This window comes from Dermacentor silvarum, chromosome 2, assembly GCF_013339745.2.
Source record: "Dermacentor silvarum isolate Dsil-2018 chromosome 2, BIME_Dsil_1.4, whole genome shotgun sequence".
NCBI classification, from domain to species: Eukaryota; Metazoa; Arthropoda; class Arachnida; order Ixodida; family Ixodidae; genus Dermacentor; species Dermacentor silvarum.
In genome coordinates, this window is record NC_051155.1 from 157,138,539 (window position 1) to 157,148,456 (window position 9,918).

Below are 9,918 nucleotides of genomic sequence, written 5' to 3' on the forward strand. Positions count from 1 at the left end.
TGACTTGAAGAATCCAAAAGTTCCAAGTTATACTGACATGTCGTTAGTATCAAGCCATAGTGCTAAGAGGCTGAGATGATGAGCTGTTTAGGAGACACAAGGCAGTGATCGCTATCGAATTAAGTTTGTAATGCTTGGGTGTCGCTGAAGAAAATACAGCTAACCTCCGCAGGCGCAGCCCCCTTCCGCAGGAATGTGAACCCCGAGCACAACATTGACAGAAGACTTGCTCGAGCCAAACCTGTCCTCCGACAGGCAGCCGCCCCCGGGAAAACATGCTGCTTTACGGACGCAGCCAAATATCCTGGCAGACGAGCCTGTGTAGCAGCGGTGGTCAACAAAGATGACACGGTCATCAACGCGTGCAGGGTCCGCACTGAGAGTCCTGAGACGGCCGAGCAAGTGGCCATCAGCCTTGCACTCCTGGAAGACGGTAAAAGCTTGGTATGCTTTGACTCCAAGAGGGTAATTCTGTCCATCGGAAAAGGGAGCATATCCCCGACCGTCGGCAGAATACTTGGTACTCAACACCTCATCTCGCACTACATAAATTGGTCCCCGGCACACATGGGACCATTGGAGGGGCTGCTACTACACCTCAGCGAGACGGCACATGACGCCGCACGAGACCTACCTCCCCGTACGAGCCCGGACTACCTCTCGGCAGGATGGAAATGTGAGCGCGACCCCCTCGTCACTTGTAACGATCTCACTGAGCACTATAAGTTAGTCAAGAGAATACCGCACAAAGCACTCAATAAAGCACAAGAAGTCACCTACAGGCGGCTTCAGGCGGGCACCTACGCACGCCCGGCCTTCCTGCACAAAACCTTTCCGGCCGCGCACCCTCACAATGCATGTCGGTTTTGTAAAGATGTAGCTAGCCTTGCTCACATGCTCTGGGGTTGCCCCCTGGCGCTGCGGGGCAGGACCACCAAGGAAAAGTGGGACCGAGCTCTACGCAGCTGGGACCGTGAAGCACTTCTCTGGGCTGTCCATCGGGCCCGCGACGCGGCGGAGGGGCAAGGCCTCCTTGTCCCGACGTTCGAGCGGCCTGCTGCGTGCTAATCGCGCACACCGAAGGACCTCAATAACGTTATTCATTCCTCCATCCATCCGCTTACTGGGAAGGGTACACGGAAGCAGTAAGCAGTAATTACAGGCGCAACCGAAAACGCCGAGCCTATTTATACGATAACGTATTGCCAGGAAGAAAGCACCCATACGAAGAGTAATCATTGTGATGTCCACTCTAGCACCCCCCCCCCCCCCTCTAACATAACAGCCATCTTAACAACACCCTACTCAACACCCACAGCTTGACTCTCTCGAATGAGAGATGCTCCTTAATTGCGTTTTACAGTTGCGTTATATACAAAAGGTTTTCAAGGGCATTTGAAAAAAAGCGAAAGCTTGCACTAGGCCGCAAAAACCTCAAGACAGAGCGAAGCAGGCCGATTTATTGCGTCTTTTGGTTGTAGCTGAGTGATCTCTCTCTTTCCTTTTTTTCTCCCGCTTTCTTTCTTTTTTCTCTCTCTCTCCTTCCCTGTTTCTTTCTCTCTCTCGCTCTCATTTTCTCTTTCTCTCTCCCAACGGAAGTTGTGTTGCCATCATCAGTACAATGCAACCATATGGTTCCCATAAATTCACGTTCTGCAAGCGTGGGTGTAGCGTGAAAGCGAAAAAAATTATATACGGATGTTTGTGACAGTGTGTTTCCCGTGCCCTTGTAGTACAGGGCCGTATACTCTGAAGGCCCAAGTGGGAAACGTTTTAAAAAGAGTTAAGAAAGTGCAGGTGTTGCCGGAAACCAAAACCTTTTTTTTTTCATCTTAAACACTGGAATTTTAACTTTAAGTTTTTCTAGGAGAAAGGGGTTTCTTCCTTCCTTGGGGTTCTCACTGTCTCATATGCAAGCAGCTTGAGACAATAGACCATGTTTTTCTTCATTGCTGGGAAGGGGCATATTTTTGGGATGTGCTACAAAGAATCATTCAAAATAATTACCGCTCGACTCTCACATGGCCAGGTACCTGTCAACAGATAATGAGGATGGTGTTCCGCTTGACCAGATTGCGCTGATGGGCCTCCACAGTATATGGCGCTCCCAAATGGCTGGCTAGTATTGCGAAAGCAATTATATCGGCACTCAAAGCGGATTTCGGCCGTCGGCGTCGCCATTGCCATCGCCGTCGCCATGAGGTTCCGTATGACGTCGAACGGCGATGAAATCGTCGCCGCGCGACGTATGCTGTATGAGCGAGTGAAAGCGGGCGAGGGACGCGCGCTTACACGTGAAGCGAACGCACGGCGGGGAGCAAACGCGCGTTCTGCGCCGTGCTCCCTGAAGGGCAGCAGAATTAAGCGTCTCTTTCGTCCTTTACAATATCCATATATATATATATATATATATATATATATATATAGAGAGAGAGAGAGAGAGAGAGAGAGAGCGAACGTGACTTCTTCCGTCGCGCGAAAGGCCGTGGGGCGACGGGAGGGAGGGAGGGGAGGTGACGTTTAGCTGGCACCAAATGCGTATTTACGTAAAAAGTTGTCGCAGTTTCACCTTAAAGGCGAAGCATCAATTGCGATAGCAAATTTGTAGATAGCTATACGGAGTAATGATAGTAGCTTAATCCGCTGTATAAACTTGGACATGCAGCAGCACCGGCAACACGCAGAACTGTTGTCGACGCTGTCGGCGTTTTGCCCGCGTTCGCACAAAATGCGTGCGGCGTTGGTGACTGTTGCCGGAGCCTCTGATATAAATAGTCACTTGGTGCCGCAGCTAAACATCGCCTCCCCCCCCCCCCCCCCCCCGGCCTTTCGCGCGTCGGAAGAGGGCCCGTTTGCTCTACATATATGGTGATTGTAAAGGAGGAAAGAGACAGAGACGCCTACTTCTGCAGCCCTTAAGGGAGCACGGCGCAGAACGCGTGTTTGTTCTCCGCCGTGCGTTCACTCCCCGTGAAAGCGCGCGTCCCTCGCGCCCTTTCACTCGCACATACAGCGTTCGGCGGCTCGCGGCGACGATTTCATCTTCATTGACGTCATACGGAACCTCACGGCGACGGCGACGGCGATGGTGACACCGACGGCAGAAATCTGCTTTGGAGTGTCCATATAATTGCTATCGCAATAAAGCTTTGCGAGGCGAGAAGGTGGTAAAGACTTCTAACGCTGCTTGACGAGTGTCCCGTTCTGATCTTGTCGGAAACCGATGAGCCGCCCCCAGAGGCACCGGCAACAGTCACCAACGCCGCGGGCGTTCGGAGCGAACGCGGCTAAAACGCCGACGGCGTCGTCAACAGTTTCGAGCGTTGCCGGTGCTGCTGCATGTCCAAGTTTTTACAGCTGATAAAACTACTATCCTTACTGGGCATAGCTCTCTACTAATTTGCAATATAGAAGGTGGTAAAGATTTCCGACGCTGCTCGACGAGCGTCCCGTTGTGGTCTTGTCAAAAACCTCCGAGCTTCCCCCAGAGGCACCGGCAACAGTCACGAACGCCGCGCGCGTTCGGAGCGAACGCGGGCAAAACACCGACGGCATCGGCAACAGTTGTGCGCGTTGCTGGTGCTGCTGCATCTCCAAGTTTATACAGCTCATAACACTACTACCCTTACTCCGCATAGCTTTCTACTAATTTGCTGTCGCAATTGATGCTTGGCCTTTTATTGCGATAGCAATTATATGGACACTCCAAAGCAGATGTCTGCCGTCGGCGTCGCCGTCGTCGTCGCCGTCGTCGTCGCCGTCGCCGTGAGGTTCCGTATGACGTCAGTGGAGATGAAATCGTCGCCGAACGCTGTATGTGCGAGTGAAAGGGCGCGAGACGCGCGCTTTCACGGGGAGTGAACGCACGGCGGAGAACAAACGCGCGTTCTGCGCCGTGCTCCCTTAAGGGCTGCGGAAGTAGGCGTCTCTTTCCTCCTTTACAATCACCATATATGTAGAGCAAACGCACCTTCTTCTGACGCGCGAAAGGCCGTGAGGGGGGGGGGGGGAGGGAGGCGAGGTTTAGCTACGGCACCAAGTGCCTATTTATATCAGAGGCTCCGGCTGAGCCGTGCTCCCTCAAGGGCTGCAGAAGATAGCGCCAACCTTTCCCTTTCCCTCAAGAACCACTTATCATTATCATCATCCGGCAACAGTCACCAGCGCCGCACGCATTTTGAGCGAACGCGGGCAAAACGCCGACGGCGTCGACAACAGTTCTGCGTGTTGCCGGTGCTGCTGCATGTCCAAGTTTATACAGCTGATAAAGCTACTATCATTACTCCGTATACATCTCTACAAATTTGCTATCGCAATTGATGCTTCACCTTTCAGGTGAAACTGCGACAACTTTTGGGTGAAACTGCGACATTTTTTTGCGATGGTCTTGCGACCCAGACGCAAGACTAGCGAGCATGTATTTCCGCGAAAGCGTACACAGGTTTCTGGGGACATTAAAAGCGCGAACAGATGTTCCTGAGTGGCTGTCAAAGCTGGAGCCTCTCGTGGTGCTCAGGGAATTTTAAAATCACGACGCCTGGCCGCCGTGGCAACGTGGCCACTTGAGCGATCTGGCGCACTCTCTACTGTACAATCCCCTATTACCATTACCATACGTGCTTAAATTTTTAGACGTTACGGGCTTTTTACACAAACTGTAGATCAACACAGCTTTTGCTGCGCAGCACAGCCTGAGTCGCTTTTGTGCCACTAAACCCGATTACCTAACTAACTAACTATCTACTGTTCTGTGTTTATTTGTTGTACTATGTATTTTTGTTGTACTGTGTCGAAGCCCGGCAATAAAAAAAAAAGTGTATAGTGCAGCGGTTATGACGCTCGCCTTCGGACCTGGGTACCCGGGCTCGAATCCTGCCTTGCCAAGAACGTTCATTTTGTTATATTTATGTATTTATTTCTCCTCGGGCGGCGAGCGCAGACATGCCAGGATGACGTCACGGCGCCTGCGCAGTAGCGCGCAGCTGGCGGGAGCTCAGCGGAGTCGTGTCTGTGTGGCGTCGCCTGGTTGCCATGGCTTGTTACCTTCGGCGACCAGCGGGGGCAGTGAACTTGGAGTATCTCCTGATTGCCTGTGACGAATCGCTTCGGGAAACTGAAAAACCTTCCACGGGAAAGATCAGCGGCGGCAACATGCCTAGACATGTTTCTGAGAATACGTGGTTACTTGATGTAACCCGGGCGCCGACCACGACCCAAGGAGCAAGCAACTCTTGGAATGGGGCCACTTCTACGACGCTTTCGCACGGCCACTCGACCGACCCGATAGCCGCCGAGGCCGTGCTCCAGACAACCTCTCGATGGCTGGCCATTCCCGGGAACCAAGACGCGCCAGGTGGAGTCAAGCGTGAAGCCGCCTGTCTACGAGCGTCCCCTCCTTTCTGTGGGGGAGTGAGTAGTGGGTGCCCGAGGGCACATCTCCGAATGTGTTAAGGGAACAGAGGCACCGGGGGATTATGCGCACCCTCGCCCTCAAGCAGGACCCTTCGGTGACTCTCGACGCTCCGATTGGAGAAAGGTGGGACCACAGCTCCAATCGGAGCTCCTACAGGATACGGCGCGGCATGTTTCGTGCCACACGCACCGCACAAATTACGGCTGGCTTAAACTGCGGAAGAAGACGACGGACGATGCTCGAGCGACTGCTGATCATGATAATTTTGTGGCACACGGACAAACTACGGCTGGCTTAAACAGCTTGGCTGTTTAAAATTAGAGCACTTACCAAGGTCACTAATTACCAAGGTCATTGCGATCTCCCTTTTTATAATGAACTTAAATGTCTGCGGAACTACTTCTGTACTTAAGACGGTATTAATTACAGGGTGTTTCAGGGAACACTTTCAAATTATTGTTAAGGTTGTCCGTGGAAGATAGCACAATTCTAGTCTACTCGACGAGTAGCGTATTCACTTGCATTCCAGTTACTTTTGTGCTGACAACGACATTTTGTTAAGAAAGTAACTGGAAGGTCAGTGCATTTCTCCGCAAATTTCGGGAATTATTTCAATACTGGTGTCATCCTGATAATTCGTTCCTAGTGCCTTGCGAACTCAACGGCTAGAATTTGAACATTGCAATAATGACCATAAGGCAATTAGTTAAAAACCTAGTTAGCGAATTTTTTAAAATAATCAATTATGCATTTCAATTTTCTGTGCATGTCCGCCTCTTCGAGTAGACAAGCTCACGAACTAGAATGCTGCTATCTGCAACAGCCAAATTAGAAAATTAATGCGAATGCTTGCACTGGGCCGCGCAAAGCTCAAGACACAGCGAAGCTGGCCTATTGATTGCGCCTTGATAGCTTACATATTGATGGCTTACATAGCATGTTGGCGCACGCGCAACACCACCCTCACGAGATCTTTCCTGTCCTCGCAAGTCGGACTCACGGCAAGTTCTCCACAGTAGTACTTCGTCAAACTCTGTAGAATCCGCGCACCAGCATCCTGTTCATACATGCCGTAGGCGCACTGCGCATTGCATAGCGCAGCTTGCAACACCGACACCGCCTTCCAATGCGGACACCGTGTTCCACCGTGTTTTTTTTCCCTGCATAACGCATAAACCTCTTCTTCACCTCGCAGAGCATTCGCACGTGCGAGCGCCTGCGAACGCGCCAGCTGTGGACGAAGACGATGACGCTCGAACGCAATCATATGGTTCGCATAAATGCACGTTCGGCAAGCGTAAGCTGATGCAGTAGTTTGTATTATTGTGTTTGCTGAATGTCCGGAAATAAAGACAAAAATGTGGCTACATAGTCTAGTGGTTACGACGCTCGCCTTAGGACCATGGATACGCGAATTCAAATCCCGCCTCGGCAAAAAGGTTTATTTACTTTTATTTATTTATTCATTGTTGATGATAATAGTTTAGTGGTTACGACGCTCGCCTTAGGACCATGGATACGCGAATTCAAATCCCGCCTCGGCAAAAAGGTTTATTTACTTTTATTTATTTATTCATTGTTGATGATAATAGTTTCTTCTTACGAACCACAAATTACGGCTGGTTTGAACAGCTATGCTATTAAAACAAATTTAAAGTGTTCGCTGGCTCCCATTATGTTCTCAGAACCATTGTATCGATTATTGTACCGTGAATGCTAAGGGAAATATGTGCTAAAACCTTTGAAAGGAATGATGGTTCCAGGGGGAGTGAAAATGTTCTTTTTTAAACTACATACTAATACCTTGCATGTAAAAACATAGCTAGAAGAAAAAGGGGAGTATTTACCATGGGGTACTAACTGTTTACTTTGAAAGAAACCAGAATCTATAGAACACGTGTTTCTAGATTGTTAGAGTGCGGTATTTTTTGTGGACATTATGCAGAGGCACGGCCGCTGGATAAAAAAAAGTTTTTTTTTTTATCCAGCGGCCATGGCAGAGAACTATTAAAAAGAATTACCGTTAACACCACATGGTATTCGTTACTTAACTACAGGGCAAGACAGTATACCTTATGACACGTTCTTTGTCCTCGGCCTTCACAGCATCTGGAGAAACCGCATGGCTTTAAGGAATTGTGATATTAATCCGAGAACAGTAAACTCTTACTTTACTGAAAATGTTAGTAAACTTCGTGAATTGTTTCAGAAATTAGGTTATGACGATGAACTATTGTTTTGATGGATGCTCTTGTCAAAATGAAAGTTTTGTAATCTCAACCGCAAGTTAAACATCAGCCGTGGGAAAGTGAATATTGTCAGCTGATGTAGCAGTTTGTATTAATGTGTTTGCCGAATATCTGGAAATAAAAGAAAGAAGAGGCTGTATAGCCTAGTGGTTACGACGCTCGCCTTGGGATCGTGGGTACGCGGGTTCGAATGCCGCCTCGGCAAGAAAGTTTATTTTCTTTCTTCATTGCTGATGATAAGAGTTTCTTGTTACGAACGACAAATTACAGCTGGCTTAAACAGATTCGCTGTTAAAACAATTTTAAAGTGTTCCCTGAAGCACCTTGTATGTGTGTAAAGATTAGCACTATCATGTCAGCGACATATTTCATAGCTCGTGCTTGTATAGTGTCAAAATTTCTTAACAAGTGCTCCAAAGCGTTATATGAGGGCAATATCTTAAACGGGCTCTGCATGTGAAGGCAGCATGTGAAATTATCCAATTCTATTGCGGGAAATTGAAATTTCTACGTCAACTGCTCGAAAGAATCAACATTGCTTGAAATTGAGTTGGCAGTTTGCCAGGTCGCTGAAGTTTGCCGTCTTTTTCTTTTATTGCGATCGCAGTGACGCGGACCTACCAGTTGCGTTCGCGCGGCTAGAGCCACCGCCGTGAACTCACGGTACCGATGTGCATGCGCGGCCTGTGCGTGGATGGTTAGAAGGCTTCCAGAAAAATGAAGTGCGTTTGGATGCAAAGCGATGAAGCCAAGAGCTAGTCGTCATCTGTCACACTCCGGTAATTGGTCTCTGCCGAAGCCGGGGCGGCGTTCTGGCTTCCGCTGCTGACAGGAGCGTTGTGCGCGCACGCATTCGCATTGCTGCTGAGCAACTGTGCACGTACCACACCGTCATGCATACCCTAGTGTGAGCGGAACGAACAGTAAACGTCAATATAAATCCATCTGATGGTCTCATTTGGCTCTTGAAACGTCGACTGTTTTTCGCAAATGTCATTTCGTGTGCCATTGCGGTGGTGACACTGGTAACGGCGCTGCCGGCGTTCCGCATCGAACTAGCCAGGGCACTATCCCTACTGAGCAGCATCAGTTGTCTGGCAATCTGCATCGTAACATGTCGGCTTCACGCATTCTTAGCAGGCAGCTTCCTGGGCCTGTTTGTTTATCCCGTAGTACACGTCGTGTGTACGCGTTCCACTTGTGCTCTCAGATGAAGGTAGAATAAAGCTCTCTCTCTCTCTCTCTCATATATATATATATATATATATATATATATATGCACGATTAGGTGACCGATCATAGAGATAAATTCTGGAATTAAAAAAACAATCAAAGCATGCAGCGCATTAAGGGAGGGCTGTTGCAGTTGTCCCACTGTCCCAAAAAGAAAAACGACTCTTCACGTGAGAGAGTAGCTCATGAAACTTAGGTGCACAGGGGCAGAAAACACTCTAGAAAATTAAGTTTTGAAATTTTGATTCATTCGCGCCCCTGCCGTGCAGTTTTGCTTTCCGAGTAGTAACAACAAAAACTGCCAGTTAGTTACATCGTGTAGTCGAAAAGGCGACTTTCCGTGCACTCGCACTTCTGCACGCTAAAGCGGCGAGAAATTATTAAGGAAACTATATGTACAACACTGGCGCTATCTGTTAGATAATTTTTCAATTGCGTAGATCAAATGGTGAATAAGATATCTAAACTGTCCCCATCTTCCCACCTCTAAATTATGCAGTGGTAACTTCAGTAATGGCTGGCTTATATACCTCTCTCTGTTACCCAGACTCAATTTTATTTCTGCAAAAAAGAAAAAAAAAATGCAGAATGATTCCTTCAGCAGTGTATAGGGCTACAGCGCCGTTCAAACTTGGAACAACAGTTTTCACGGCTCCTTTACAGTAAATGAGGGACGGCACAAGCGCATGGATGTGTTTAGGAGCCATCTTAATTTCTCCGTTCTCGTTTTAATTACCTGCCGCCTAAATTTTGTAAGAAATTTATCACTTCCTCTATGTACTATTTGCGCAATGACTTGAGCGCTGGGCTTGAACACGCAACGCTGTTGGGTTATTAGCAAAAATGAGTTCTCCGCCTGCTTTGCAAGGAGTGGGATGAACGAGATAAATGAGTGAATTATATGGCCAAAAGTGTTGTTTAGTTCAAGACAATTGACTAGTAACTGCCGATAATAGATAGGAAGTAATGACTGATCGCAGTCTCCACTCATCATGCTTTCGTTTTCGCACGTCCCCACGATAA